This window comes from Parasteatoda tepidariorum, chromosome 3 (genome assembly GCF_043381705.1).
Source record: "Parasteatoda tepidariorum isolate YZ-2023 chromosome 3, CAS_Ptep_4.0, whole genome shotgun sequence".
NCBI lineage: Eukaryota > Metazoa > Arthropoda > Arachnida > Araneae > Theridiidae > Parasteatoda > Parasteatoda tepidariorum.
The window spans coordinates 32,452,713-32,468,498 of NC_092206.1; positions in this window are offsets into that span (position 1 = coordinate 32,452,713).

Below are 15,786 nucleotides of genomic sequence, written 5' to 3' on the forward strand. Positions count from 1 at the left end.
TATATATATATATGGGAGTTAGTGCAGCATTAGATGGAATAACGACGATAATTTAACAAACATTATAAATTCGGGAGTTTCCAACGATGATAATTTAACAAACATAACAATTTAATAGAAATAAAAGGATAGAAGGATATAACAGTTAACATCGACAAGGATGGTGAGAGCTGCCTTCGCGCAGTGGTCGCCAATCGAATGTGAATAAGAATTAGATTGTTCTATGGTATAAAGTCAAGAGTTAATTATAAATTCGGGAGTTTCCCATCGGGACTGGCTGGCGCCTCTCAATGTCAAGAAGGATGATGAAATCTCTTAAAGTATTGCATAATGGAGAGTGATGTAATATTCCGAGATGTTACACTAAGAAAGTCCATATATACATATAACAAAATAAATAAATACAAAAAAATCACGAAGAAAGTTAAGAAAAACAATAAGTTTCATTTATTACATTCATTTATTCATTTGAAAAAACAAAGGAAAATTATTGACATATGCAAAAGGGGGGGGGGAAATAATAATGAAAAAAATAACAGACAACTGATGAAAAAAAAAAGGATGACATTTTTTAAACATTCCTTTTTGAACTTATTTAATGAGTTCTGTTTACTTGCAGCTTATTTATTTTGTTTTATATATACACTGCCGGTCAAAAGTTTGCGAAAATTTTGAAATCTACAAAGAAAAAGTCTAAATTCAAATGTTCACAGAACTGCGAAAAATCATTCAAATTGCATGAAAATTTGATATGTTCTAAAGTAAACCCTCTACAGTTAGTTACATGTGATTAAATTGGCGAACTGAATCTAGCTCTTTATCATAGGTTGTTTTTATGGTGAAACAATTTGTTAAGTTTGAACACTTGCCAAATTCGCAACAAAAAAAATTGTACTTTCTGTTAAAAGAAAATAGTTATTTGAACTGTTCTATGCTACCCCTCAAAATTTCTGGTCGATTTGATATATTTTGACGAAGTTATAGAATTTTGAAAAATATGTGCACTTTTCTCGATTTTTGAGCATTCCACATATGCAGTCTTTTGGTCTATACATCTTCTACCATAGAACTTTTTAATTTTAATGTTTTCTATATTTTCAAGTAATTAATATTTATTATAAGAGAATATTCTTATTCATTATTGTAATTATTGTTATTACAAAGAATTTATTATGAATATAATTAAAACAATATCTCATAGATGTCACTGTACATGACTGTACACAATGCGCTGGTTCATTGAATCGTAGAAGTTTAACAAACAGTACTTTACTTAACAATTTTAAATAATCAAACCAAAATCATTGCACTATTATATATATATCTTTATTCATAAATTCCTATCGATTATTCCCTTCAAAGATAATATCGTGGTAAACTTTACATGTAACTGACAAAAAGCTATAGGATCATGCTCAGTCATCCAGATCAGAGCTCTATTTCCATTGTAGGAGCTCTATATAGATTTAAAATGATTAGAATTTTCATTCATGATCACCGTTGAGAGTGGCGAGTATTTTCTAATAAGTGACTCTAAACATTTTTTTTTCAGAAATAAATTATTTGAATACCCCATTTCTAATATGCTTTAACAGGCACTGCTATAATTTCTAATCCTAAACCTGGAAAAAATTTTAAGAGAAGTTACTTACAAACATTCTCAATGTCATTTTGTTTTTAATTTATCCAATTATCCGGACTTTCCGTTAATCGTATTGACTTTAGACAACTTTGACCGAATTCTCGATTCTCTTATGTGTGTCAAATAAAAGGTCAAATTTGACCCAAGTTCGACAAACTTGTATGAAATCGTGTCACTCATTGAACTTATTATGCAAAATATGTCAAGCTTAAAAAAATGCAAACAATATTTTTTCATTAAATTATACTATTTGCGCAATAAAAATGGGGAACATTGCCAACAGTGTGTTTTTCGTTTTAAAAAATAGAAGATTCTTTCTTTTTTTTTAAAATAGAAGGCTCTTTTATCCGTATAAAAAAAAAATCCTATACTCTTGCCAAGAAAAAAAGATTCAAAATGAGTATTTTATTTATATGCGCGTTTCTTCAGATCTTGGCTGCAGTTTTTCTATTAAAGCAACAAATATCATGTAATTCTATACTTAGGAGTGTTCACCCCATTTAGAAACAATCGAATTTTGATTCTAAGCCAAAAACATGACGTCAACAAAAAGCAATGGAGTGAAAAACAAAATTTGCAAACAAGTGGTCCATTCGAGTAATGGTTGCCATTTGCTAAAGTGGAGAAACGATGAAAAAAAGACCATATCTTTAAGAGCGGACAATGCACTTACACAATGCAATTTCAGCTACATATGAGTGCATTCAGTAGGAAGATTTAAAACGCATTTGTTGATGTTTAAATGATTTATGTATTTTTTTCTCATAAATAAATATAAAAGATTCAAAATACATTATACGCAAACAACATATATTTATTAAAAATAATCCATCTTTAACATAATATCACGGGTTAGGTTAGAAAAATAGCATGTATTCGACATTAAGTGAGAATTATAAAATTGCTTTATATCAAATATCCGTTAGTTTTTTAATTGTTAACAACACACATCCTAGCTGTTTTTAAATCCAATAGGTTATAAAACCTCTGAATGTTTAACATCCGTTTAGTAAATCAATAATTATTACAAAAAAAATGCAATAAATAAGTGGAAATTTGAGAGAAATGGTTAATTGATATTTAAAAAAAAAAGCATTTGTTACAGTAGTAGCATTAAATATTTTTATAATTACGAAGCAATTAATTATTTGTAAATGTATATATTCCAATTATTTAGCAGTTCATCCAATCCTAGCACCTTGATTTGTTTTAAACAATATATTAACCAATTTTTTTTATTGACACGCGGCTTTCCAGAGCAATACTTTTTTTTCAATTTTAACTATTTTTCAGAGATGCCCGAGGTATCGTCAAAGTTCTTTATGTATTAAACTTTATTTTTTTAATTGTGTGGTTTAAAAAAAGAAAAAACTCCTCCCAATGCCCTAATCGAAATGAATGTATGTGGACCGTAACACTTCCGGTAAAAATTTCTACAGCCAGTTTGAAGAAGGTCAAAATTAAATCTAAATAATTACGTCGTAAATTAGTTTTGATTTCTATAAAAACCACTAAAGTATTCAAAACAAATTCTTAATGTATATATAAATTCTTGATGTAAATATAATTGAAATCTCTTAAAGTATTGCATAATGGAGAGTGATGTAATATTCCGAGATGTTACACTAAGAAAGTCCATATATACATATAACAAAATAAATAAATACAAAAAAATCACGAAGAAAGNATATATATATACGAATAAATAACTAATTATAGTACCGTAAGTCAATGCTGGGTTTTAAACATGCACTGCTAAAAACAATTAAAGGATATTGAGGTTGTGGTTCATTTTTTTTACAGTATCCACCCGGAGAATGACTGTCGTCATACAGGTTTCGGAAAGGCAGATTTTTGAACGACATCATTGACTATTAGAATTTTCATTCTAAAATTACGGTAAAATAACCGGTAGCAGTTTGTCCACCCAATTAACTGTAAAGTTTACGGTGAAGAACATTTTATACATTTACGGTTTTCTAATCATTTACAATAAGCATAGTTTCAAAACCATATAAAAGAAATTTGACTGGACATTAGTGTTAGGGTTTATGCTAGATAATGGGCAATAGAAACTTTTCATGTGTTGAGGAGAATGGAGGAAATAGTGTGACTCCAAAGCTAGAACTCTAACCCCCAATCTGATGGGCATGAGATTGAGTGATTTGCCCTCTCGGCTTTAATATTTCCCCAGATGCAAGGATCAAAGTGGGTTCATTTTGTGGGCCGAATTAGTGCGATAAAATTCTGGTTGTTCAACCATATTAGGTAAAAGCAATTAATAAATGTTTTTTTTCACTGTTTTAACAGTTTGAATACCATATTATCTGTGATTATTTGATTATTTTTTTTTAATATGGTAAATTAACAATTAAATAAATTAAACAATTTTTGTGAGAAATTTCTGACAGTGTAGATCAATTGGCTAAAAAACTACAACACCGAATAAAAACATACTTTTTTAAATTCTTTAGGTGAATAAAAACAATTTATTTTTGTTCAACAAAATAATTCTTTTTGTGCTATATTTTTATTAACTACACCAAAATAAAGCAAAATGTTATTTTACCGATAAGTAATGTGAAAAATCGAATAAAATACATTTAATTTAAGTCAAGTAAGAATTTGACAAATTTTTAAAAGTAAATCTAGACAGTATTAAATTAAGATGGGTAGGATATTTAGTGAAGTCTCGTTGAAAATCGGGAATAAAAATTTTTAGATAAAAGATCAGGAAGTCTTAGAAGCCGACGGGACGAAAAAAGAGTACATATGACACCAAAATCCTTTCAGACGCAAAAAGAAGATAAAATTTAGCTTCCATGTATTTTTCTTCATCGAAAACAATTTATTGCTTTTCTCTGTTGCTTGAAAAAAAATTTCCGTGATTGAAACACAAAATTCTTTTTTCTTATCTTCTTTATTTCGTTAACTAATTTTTTCCTTGCTTATATCGGAGAATGTGTCATAACAGAAATTGAGTTTATCTTCTGTTTAACTTTTTTTCCTCCTATTTTGTCTTAATTAGAAACAAATACAACGCATATAGATGCATTAGTTATTTACGAAATACTTGATAATAATTAGAATTATACATTGTAGGGTATGAATAATCATGTTTTCACCTTCAATTTCCTTCAGACACACTGACAGAAGTATGTTTTTCGCTCAGAAAATTTATTTTATGTAATTTCAATGACGAATTTTAAATTTTATGAGATAAAAAGTCATGGCATAAGAAAATTGTATAAGTGAATCGCTTTCAAAAATATGAACTTGTATGCGTATATTCAAACTAAATGAAGTGTGTATATTCAAACTAATAATGAAATGTGTATATTCAAACTAAAGTTTAAAAAACTCATTTGTTTGAATCGCCAATCCAGGTGATCGGCTCACAGGGAGACACTTTGTCGGATGAAATGCTTCAGTGTCGGAGACTTATCAGACTTTTGGCACTAAGAAACAAAAGAGTAGTCATCTAGTGGATTCCCAGCCATTGTAACATCTATGGTAACGAGAAAGCTGACTTTCTTGTTTGCGAGGGAACACGAATCCTTCAACCAAGTTGCTCTGGATTGTCATACCATTCCATAAAACTACATATAAAAACATAATGAAACTGAATGCCTCTGCTGACCTGCGAGAAAGCATAAGGAATAAGAGCTGGAGTGAGGCAGATATTAAGGTAGTGCCAGATAAGCCTCGCCGAGATGCAGTAGCCACCTTTAGACTCCTAACAGGTCATGATTGTCTGGGAGAACACCTGCATCGTATAGGTATTTATGATCACCCTCAGTGTCAACTGTGTGGTTCTGGAGCACCAATGAATAGAGAGCACCTGCATTGCTGTAGGAGGCTCCATGGGCTTGACTCGGAGACCGCAAGATATTGGCGTGCGAGAGAGCTTTTGGGAAGATGACTTCGGTCTTTTTTTATTTTCTATTTTTATTGTTCTTCTGTGTTACTGTTTGTATTCCCTGCCATTGGAAATAAAAATAAATTGTTTGAATCGTAAAAATATTAAGTCCTAATTTAAAAAAAGACCATATTTTTTTCTGATTTCAGTAATAATAATATGTATGCTATTTTACTTTAATTAAAACACGGAGAAAGATTAACAATATTTGTACTTTTCATTTTCCATTTTTTTTAAAATATCCCCATATCCGACTTGCTCTGTTTGCAAACATGGAGTGGCATAAAGTCGGCATGAGAGGAAAGAAATAAACACTTTTACTTTACTTAAAGAAAATAGATCTCAAACTATAAAAAGTTGAAGTTAATAACAAGTAAGTAAAAAAAAACTATACATATTTAGTTCAATTCCATTAAATAGAAAAGAAATTCATAATCTTTCTACATTTGTAAAAAAAGAATGAAGTTATTTCTCTCAATCATATTTGTACAGGTGTTTTTAATCTTAAAAGTTGGAGAAAAAAAAACAATTCTGTTTCATTACCAAATTGGTTTTGTTACTTGAAAAGAATGAAGTTTATGTCTCAATCATATTTGTACAATCATATTTGAACAATTATATTTGTACGATCCTAAAAAAAGAAAGCAAAAACAATTAGAATTCATCAGCAAATTGCATTGTTGCCAAAAAAAAGTTAGTCTCTTAATCATATTTTTACAAGTGCTTTTAATCTTAAAAGAAAAAAAAAACAGCAATTTTGATTCATCACAGAATTATTTTTGTTGAAAAAAAAATGAAGTTTGTCTCTCAATCATACTTGTACTATCTTAAAAGAAGAAAACAAAAACAATTATGATTTATCACAGAATTGTTTTTATTGCCAAAAAGAGAATGAAGTTAGTCTCTCAATCATATTTAAACAATAAATTCTTATCTTAGAAGTAGAAGAAGAAAAAGCAATTCTGAATCATCAACAAATTGCTTTTGTTTTACCACAAAGACAAATTTAGTATGAGAGGAAAAACGATGCATCCATTACACTGTGAGACTAAGGTATTTATGGCTTCAAAATGTACAAGACTAATTAATATGTCTTAATACTAAGTTTAAATTTGATACTAAAAGAATTTATGGTTTGCTTAGAGAAAAAATAATAATGAGCTATTTCAAGAATTCATTTAAATAATATTTTTTTAACATGAAAACGCTACTTTTTAGAACTCATAAAACGCTAATAATATTTTCTTCTATATTTTACTCTTTATTTCGGATTTTGTTTTTCCTTTTTCTTATTCCAGTGTTTCACAAATAAACAAAATATTTGTTGTTTTTTATTGAAAATACTATCAGGTGGCATCTAAAAAGTTTTCAAGTTTCAGAAAAATATGCTTTGTTATAAAAGATATTTCTGATAAAAATCAATTTCTGGTTTTTCTCATGCATTGGTTTTTATTAAGAGTGTCGATCAGTTTAATTTGATCATACTCAGTAAAAAAACATTTTGGAAATTTACTTTTAAAAACTGACGTGCAATACTGTAAGTACCCAAAGCAAAAATAATGAATATGTGAATAATGACGGAACAGGTTTTGAAAGTAATTTGCAAAAAGTATAAGTACTAAAAAAATAAAGAATTTCAGATTTTTATATTATTTAGATAAATTAATGAAACATTTACGTGAGAATAAAAACTAAAATGTTTATTAATTTATAAAATATTGTTCTAAACATTTGTATTTATTTTTCAAACTTATAACATTTCCTAAAAAGTGTCAGTTTGCTAAATGAAATCCTTGGAATTATTATAAAAAGAAAGACAAACGTTGTATCGTATGAATTAAATATAATACAAAGAAACAATGTGATCGTAACAATACCTAGTTTTTCTCAAAAATAGTTATGAAGTAATTATTTTTTCTATCTATTTCTGATCCTTTCTAAAAGACCGTAGAAATTTTAAGCGTAAACGGTATTATGGTGTTGTTAACTGCATTGCCTTACCAATTCTTTGTGACGGAACTTGCTTGCTCTCATCTTATTTTCTCTACTTTTTAAACTTTACTTTCATTCCCTCTCGGTTACTGAGATTTCTTTTTAGTTTTGTTTCTCGCCTTTATTTTCCATTCTTTTGGCAACTTTACATTTTAAATTTCAAATCACTTTTGGTTCTTCTCTTTCACGTAGGGCAAGTCTTAAAATAGTATGCCTATTTTTAAACGCTTGAAACAAATCGACTGTTATTTTTAATCTGTATAACTTTAAACCGAATGAAGTTCTTTTTCCAAGTAAGATCTCATCATTTCAGCTTCATGGAATTATTTATTTTACGCAATAGATGTGTTTTGGATAAAACGTTCATTAAATGCAAATAAGCGATTAGTTATTGTTTTAACTGTTCACACTAACACAGCTTTTAAATATATTGTCATCCGACAGATCTTTGTATAGTGGCTTGATTGCCTCCTTCACTGCAACTGACTATAAAACAACTGATCACCTGAGGCCGATTGCGGCCCTTTTCCCATTCATCTTTAGCTTGATCTTTGAGGTTATGGACCTGTCTGATGATCGCGGTTTTCAACTATATAAAATAATTTCCGCTTAAAACGGTTGCGATAGCAATTATCTCATAATATAAGATATCGAATGATGCAATAGGAAATAAATTTTTGAAATTTCTTCATTTATCCGGTTATTTTAGCGTTAAAAACAGGGAAAAACCGTTTTGTAAAAAAAAAAATTTATATCATCAAATATGGAAAAAAAATCCATAAAAAAACTATAAAAACGGGAAATTTTTACACTTTGCGGGTAAAGATTTAAAGCAAAAAAAAAATCTTTACGTTTATTTAAACAGTTTTTTCAGTGAAATTTATGTTTTTTTTCCCTCTAGAATTTGCAATTATTTTTTTATAATGTAAGCTTTCAAGATCATTTTTTTTTAATCAGCTAATAATATTTCTAACAAAATTAAAAATTAGTGTAAAGATTATCAAAGTTTATTAAATCACTAACTATGCTAACCTTGTGCAGCGATAGCAAAGTGGATGAAGCATTGAGCTGTTATTGTGAAGTACTCGAATTTGACACCCAATGGAGACTTGGAACCCAACCAGAATGAGATTAATTGGTATCAACTGGTCTTGGAATTTTTATTTTTTGGTGCGCAATGCTTTACCTACTGGCACCATCACACAGTTAGTCACAGAATTGTGTAACCTTAATCTCCATGAACCCTTTGGCCCATGTCCGGCTGTTTTTAAACTACTACACTTTTTTAAAGGAAACAAATTTTTATTATTTGGTTATTACTTTTTTTTAAAGCGAAATTATTTCAATCTCTTTCTCAATGCACTAAATAATACAGTTTAAATAGAGAGGTGATGTTATTCTATTTGGATATTCGTATGATAGAAACAAGCTAATTCTATTTTGATCAATTTTTAATTTTTCTCATTTATTAAACAAAAAATAATTTTGTGGAAATAAGTAATGTTGTTTTTTATTGAAAAAGATTATAACTATTTTTTAGTAAGATCAAATTCCTGTTTCCTTACTTTTCATTTATCTATTTACTTTTTTTTTCTTTTACTTTACAAAAGAACTATAGATTATTTTCAACAATGAAGACAAATAAAAGAAAAGCAGATATGGATAAAAAAATAAGACTATACACCTACTATCCAAAGAATAAATAAAGACAACATATCATTTTCAGATATACATTATTTTAAGGCAAAGAATGTCATTCCAGAAGTGTTTGGAATGCTTTTGCTTTATCGGGAAGACAGGTGACTTCATAACACGCCAAAGATGTCATTTTTATCTTTTTTGGCTCCAACGCATATTTTAAATAGCTCAGTTTCTTTACTATAACATTTTGGATAACTTATCTTTGGCTGAGCTTTTTCATTTCTCTTGGCAGTGAATCTAGTTATTGGTTGTTTGTAGTTTAGATAAGGAAATACGTCTTTAGGATCAACCAATGTTTACAAAACCGACTTTAAAAGTATATACATTCTAGTTTGCCGAGTCTACGTGGGATTCGATTCCCAAGAATATGTAATGCATAGTGACATATTTTCCTTCGAAGATTACGTTTTATTTAGATTGAAGATTACACATTTTTCTTAGGCCTATAATACTCAATATTGTCTTGTATCTTTTCCAGCTCTTATTCTTACAAAGAAAATGACTTTTGACATATATAACAAAATAAGAAAAAAATTGCGCTAAACAATTTTATTTTTACGATTTGTTTTTGAAAATTCATTCTTTATTATTTTATTCTCTCATTTGTTTATTAATAGGTGTCTAGCTTTGTAAAAATAAAAAAAAATGGAGAAGAACAAGAAAAAAATATACAGTCTGAAGAGCTGATCAACTGATCGGGTTTTCGTACTAAGACCCAGTTTTCATAGTTTGCGGACGTAACTTTAAATAAGCTAACAGATTTGTGCAGGCGGTATTTTAAGTTGAGAAATCTGAGATTAAAACTAATCTTCATTGAATAAACCTACCTTTCTTGATGGATTCTTTAACTTCAAAACAAATAGGTAGGGAAACATGGCTGCAACAGTTTGGTCAAGAGAGCAGATTTAGCAATAATTTCGCTTTTTACGTATTTTTCATATCTCGATATTTTCAAAGTGAAAGAAAAAACGTTTTCACACAACTATGAAACTTGTTCACCAAAAAATGTAAAACTATTTTTAATAGTAACTTTTTCATTTAATAATAGTTGAAAAAATTTGAATCCTAAACTCATAATTCTTACGCTATTTTACAATTTGTAATTTAAAGGCACAGAATCTATAATTTAAAAAAAAAATCACCCGATAAAAAACATTGAATTAAGAAAAGAAATTTATTTATTATTCCGACTCACATAATTTTTTTGATCAATTTCATTCAAATTCTAGATTTTGTCTTTTTAAATTCCAATCTATTTTAAATGATTTAAAATAATGAATAACTTGCAATTCAAAAATGTTTTGATAATTAACCATTTGAATGACGAATTATGAAAGAGTAAACCAAATAGCTTGAAATTCGATAAATTCACTATTAAAAATAATCTGAGGACAATAAAAAAAATTAAGCACGTTTTTTTAAGTATGTTCCATTTTTGAAACATTGGCTTTTGATAAGCTGTGTTCCAATACATATCGTCTGTGTGAACAAAATGGTATTCACTTAGAAATCCATGAAAATGTATAATATCATTATGGGGAACATGTTAAAGGCTTACACTTTTTGTAATGCATAAAATTATTAAACATTGCAAAGCTATTCTACATATTCTCCCGAAGTGGTTTTTAAAATGAGTCAAGAGGAGCACAATTCATGCATTCATAAATTTTTTACAAAATTGCTTCCTGCTTTTTCAGTTCTGTTGGCTCATCAAATTTCACTTTCATATTCTATTTTATAATCAGATTCTCACTTTTCTGTTTCTATTTGAACTTGAGTCTAGGATTTGATTTCATAGACATAGAATAGAGTTAAAGGCTCTAAATTATTTTCATTCATGTTTCTGATATCAATTAAAACTCCTGGTCCATCAGGCGCTAGCTAAAAAAATGCTTAGATCTTCCGAATCTGAGTAAAAGAAAAATTTTAACAATTGTCTTGATTGTTTTATCGTTTTGCTTGATAGTTTTATCGCTTTCTTATAGACATAGTGGTAAGATCAAGCAAAATTTGTGAATGAGACAAATAAAAAAAGGCAAAATTTTCTTAATCTTACTTGGTAACAACAAATTTTTCACGGAAGTAAAATAAGTCAAGGATGAAGAAAGGAAAAGTATGATCAGCAAGAATCTATTTTATTTAATTACAGTCGTTGAACCCGCGACAAAATTTTGAGTTAACGTCTACCGATGTTCAACTTTGTAACCTTGTAATTTTGAACCAGTTCCATAAGACAAGGGAACTCCTGAATCAAGTATTAGGTGAAATTTAATTCGTGAAGGACTTTTTGATGAAACTAATCCACATTTGCTTTACATGGAGATGAAAGCAATGAAAACCACACAAGGTTAGCCTGATGGCAAGAGTACTCCAACCTATGATCTGTCTACCACTGGGGATATTTATACATCAGCACTGTGTTTGGTTCAAGCAGGGTGAGTAATTCAACTTTTAGCCAGAGCTAGGATTTGAACTCCGGTCACCTCATTGGGAGGAGAGTGTTTTATCTCCTGAGTCATCACGGCTTGCAAGAATTTATTACTATTATTGGAAAAAAAACCCTTTGTCATTAAATTTCAGCTCTACCATTGTCAGCTAACGTAAAAATTCTTGCAGCCCTATGAAAGCCGTCACTTTACCAACAAGAATTTCTCTTATATAGAATTTCTTTTCTATTATAAATATATAATGAAAATGTCTCCTCTACTCCAAACACCATCACAGTGCAATGTGGGAGATTGTTAAATGGAAAGAAAATTAGAAAATCGAAAAAAAATTTAACGAAGTAAGCCGAATATCCGGTATGAGCCTTTCTATATCATACATCATTTAGCAGTTTTTATTTAATAAAACATGTTCTTCTTTTTTGCCAACAGCAGACACGTATCACCGAAAGTGCCAGCTGAATAAATTAAAAGCTCTGCCTCTTAAAGGACAGCGTGAAATGTGGCTGAAGATAAGATGGATAATTTTATAAAATCATGTTTTAAGAACGATTTTAATACTTTGACTGTAAATAAAATATATGGATATTTTTTAATTGTCTGAATTGACGCCATTGTTAGCAAATTGATTTAAAGAAAGCAAGATCTAAATTTAAACCTTTTTTATTGATAAACAAATTGCAATCTTTATTACCATTAATCGGTATTACAAATAATAGCTGGATTATAAACGTTTTACAGACATTTATAAACTAAAAATTAAAATTTATTCCAATTACGTTTTTTAAGTGGGTTAAACAGGAAACAATGTTATTTTTCTTAAACCTAAAGTTTAAACTTGATACCCATTTTAGGTCTGACAAAAGTTTAATAATTTTCAAAATTTAAAAAATTTTAAGAAAAGTTGTTTTTAAAATTTTTATTTCAGTATTATATTTGTTAGTTTCTTAGAGTTCCTACTTGAAAGTTGTTGAAATTTCGAGTTCCTAATTAGAAATGGACTATAGTGGAAACCTCGCTATTAACTTTTTTCTTATTTAAAAAAACAATATTAAATTGTATTAGCAATAGGCACTAGTTAACATTTTGAACATGATAGCTTGCTAGAAAGTTATTGACATTTCGATGAACCTTAAATTATCTTTGACTTTGAAATAACTAGAAAAAAATGTGTTTATAGCTGTTCAGAAAACGATTGATTGCCTTCCAGCGCAGAACTATACTTAAAATTTCAACATACCAGCTAGTCAAAAAGTGATCAAAATATTCAATAACGATAAATTCCATAAGCAACCATATTTGTGGTGATATACTATATATGCACTAGTATTTAAGACATGTTAATTCTATTCTACGGCGGGGTACCTTTTCATAGATGCAGGTTGACATTGTCTATAACTACTATCTCCACATTGGTGACCCGGATGTTACATGAGCATGCCTGTCTAGACAGAAACTCCCAATTCGATTTGAACACACCTATTTCAGTGGATTGTCCACATTGAATAGTTGACTTGCTACTTGTGACTGCATCATTATCCACCTCCTCGCGCTATTGCCACGCAGTCTCGATCAAACACTACGTCAGCCCGCATGTACTAGATTGCTAATGGCAACACAGGAGCAAACCACGACCGTGAACTTAATACAGTTCACAGTCGGAAATCAAAAAGTACGGTGATCTTAATACAGCTCTCCCGGCTTCTCATAAAAGAGCAATGAATCAACTAGTAGTATCAGTTCATCAAATTCTATCATAGATGTAATTCTGGTGGAGAATACTGTAGTTTATCTACCACTACAAAAGTATAATCCCTATTCACTAGTATATAAGACATGTTAACTCGATTCTATGACTAGGTACCTTTTCATAGATGAAGGTTAACATCGTCTATAACTATTATCCCCACAAACTTATATTGCTCTCGAAGAAAGAACTACAATTGAAATTAGAGTAACTAAGTTATTCGGAAATCAATCGAAAATTCGGATTAACAAAAAATTCTGTTTGGTGATAAAAGCCTCCTGTTAAAATGATGTCATTGAAACCTTCATTGCTTTCAGGCATAATTCTGCAAAAAGATATTTGAGTGCACATGCGAAAATGTATCGTTGGAAAGTGATCAAAATGTCAATTAGAAAATGTCCCACTCACAGATAAAAGGATTTTGCGAAAACTCTAATGAAATAAAAGAAACGTTTTTAATAAATTTGGCTATTTATTTATGAAATGAGTTTTTTTATCTTAGATAACAGTATTTTAATAGACATTTACGTTAATTTCAGAATTGATAACTTTAAATAGGAATTTTTCCATTAATATAAATATATATAAATTTAATTTATCATACTATTGATATAGTAAAAAAGTAATCGTATAATAAATGAATCATATTTCATTCTTACCTAAATTTATTATGTTCATTAAAATATATTTACAGTAGTTGTAAAAAAGTAAGTTAAAACATAAAATTAAGCCACCGTAATAATCACCATATGAAAATTTTAAAATAAAAACGTTGGTATTTTAGGCAAAAAATGAGGTAAGTTAAATCAGTACTTATAAAAACATTTAACCAAAAATATTCTCCTTCTATTCACATTTTCAGTACAAAATATTTGCGTCTATTTGAATTATAGCGCATTTCAGGCCTTCGATCAAATAATCATCTAAAAGATTTTAAATAAGTCCTGTTTTCTAATTATATAATCTTGATTTATTAAGTTTTTCCCTAGATCTGAGAATACTATTGCATTCTTTTCCATTTCATAGCTATGATAAAAAAATTGGTTTTAGAATTATCAATACTTCGCAATCTTAAAAAATTAAATATGTCATTTATTAAAATAAATGTTTTGAATATTGCTAGCGTGATGCCTCCTAAAGACTTGTGCAGATACCCGCCCTTGCTGACTCTGAATACTAAAAGTCAGTTTCTTATTCTATGGTACATTTAAAGTAAAAAAGAAATCCATCATGCTTATTTCCCCATACAATAACTCTATTAAGTAACGCTACGATGTCTGTATAAGTGCGGTTAAGTAATTTCAAATTTATGAGCTATATTCGTTTAATACGATCAACTCCTTTGTTTAAAAAAGATGTGGGCGTTATCTGATCAACTTTTTCCATTGTGATTTTAATTTATTATTAATTTTGTCAGCATCTCTCATTTATATTTAAATCTATTTAAATCGAAACTCAATAAGACAAACAAGATTAAGTAAACGAATCGCAGGGCAAAGAAATGGGGTTGCTGGTAAAGGAGATATATGTGTCATTGTTAATCGGCGAAATCTAGTTGCGTTTGAAAGTGCCAAATGATGTCTGATTAAGAAAGGCAAGCCCGTGATAGTGGGAAAGGAATTGGCCTCTGCTCATACAGATTCCGGGAACGAATCCCACTTTGGGCTATGCGAGTAAAATATATTTCCGTTGTATCTGTATCGTTGGTGCGACATTGATCCAACTGTAAGGTGCCCACGTAAAACGATCCTTAGATATTTTAGAAAGCTAGAAATTTTCCTGAAACCCACTCTTTTGAAATAGTAACAATAGTTATTTCGTCATGTAAAGAGATATTCTATTTTGGGACTTCAAGGCTGAAAATATATCAATGAATAATAATTAGATTTATATTTCAAACGAATTATTTTTAAAATCTTCCCCTCTTTCACTTCCATATTAGGAAGCATTAAATGATTTTCCATAATGCGTAGGGTTATATGGTATGCCGCGACTGAGCCTTTTTACCTCATTTTTTGTTAGTATATAATGCAAGAGCAATGATGTGATCCTGATAAAATATGTCGGAATTGTCCGAGAGTGCTGTCCGCCCCCTCCAGTGTGGAGAAATGGATGTGATCTAAGACGTATTTTGGCTCACGACTGAATTATTTGAGTTAAACAAAACCAATGATAACAGGGATGTAGCCCAGTTATTATATATATTATATACACCGAAGAGCCATTACATTATGATCACCCTCCATCTATAACAATGGGCTCTCCCAGGTTTTCATGGTTTCTCGCCCAGGAACGATGTTTTCATGGGGCACATTAGGAGCCATAATCCTCATAGAACAAA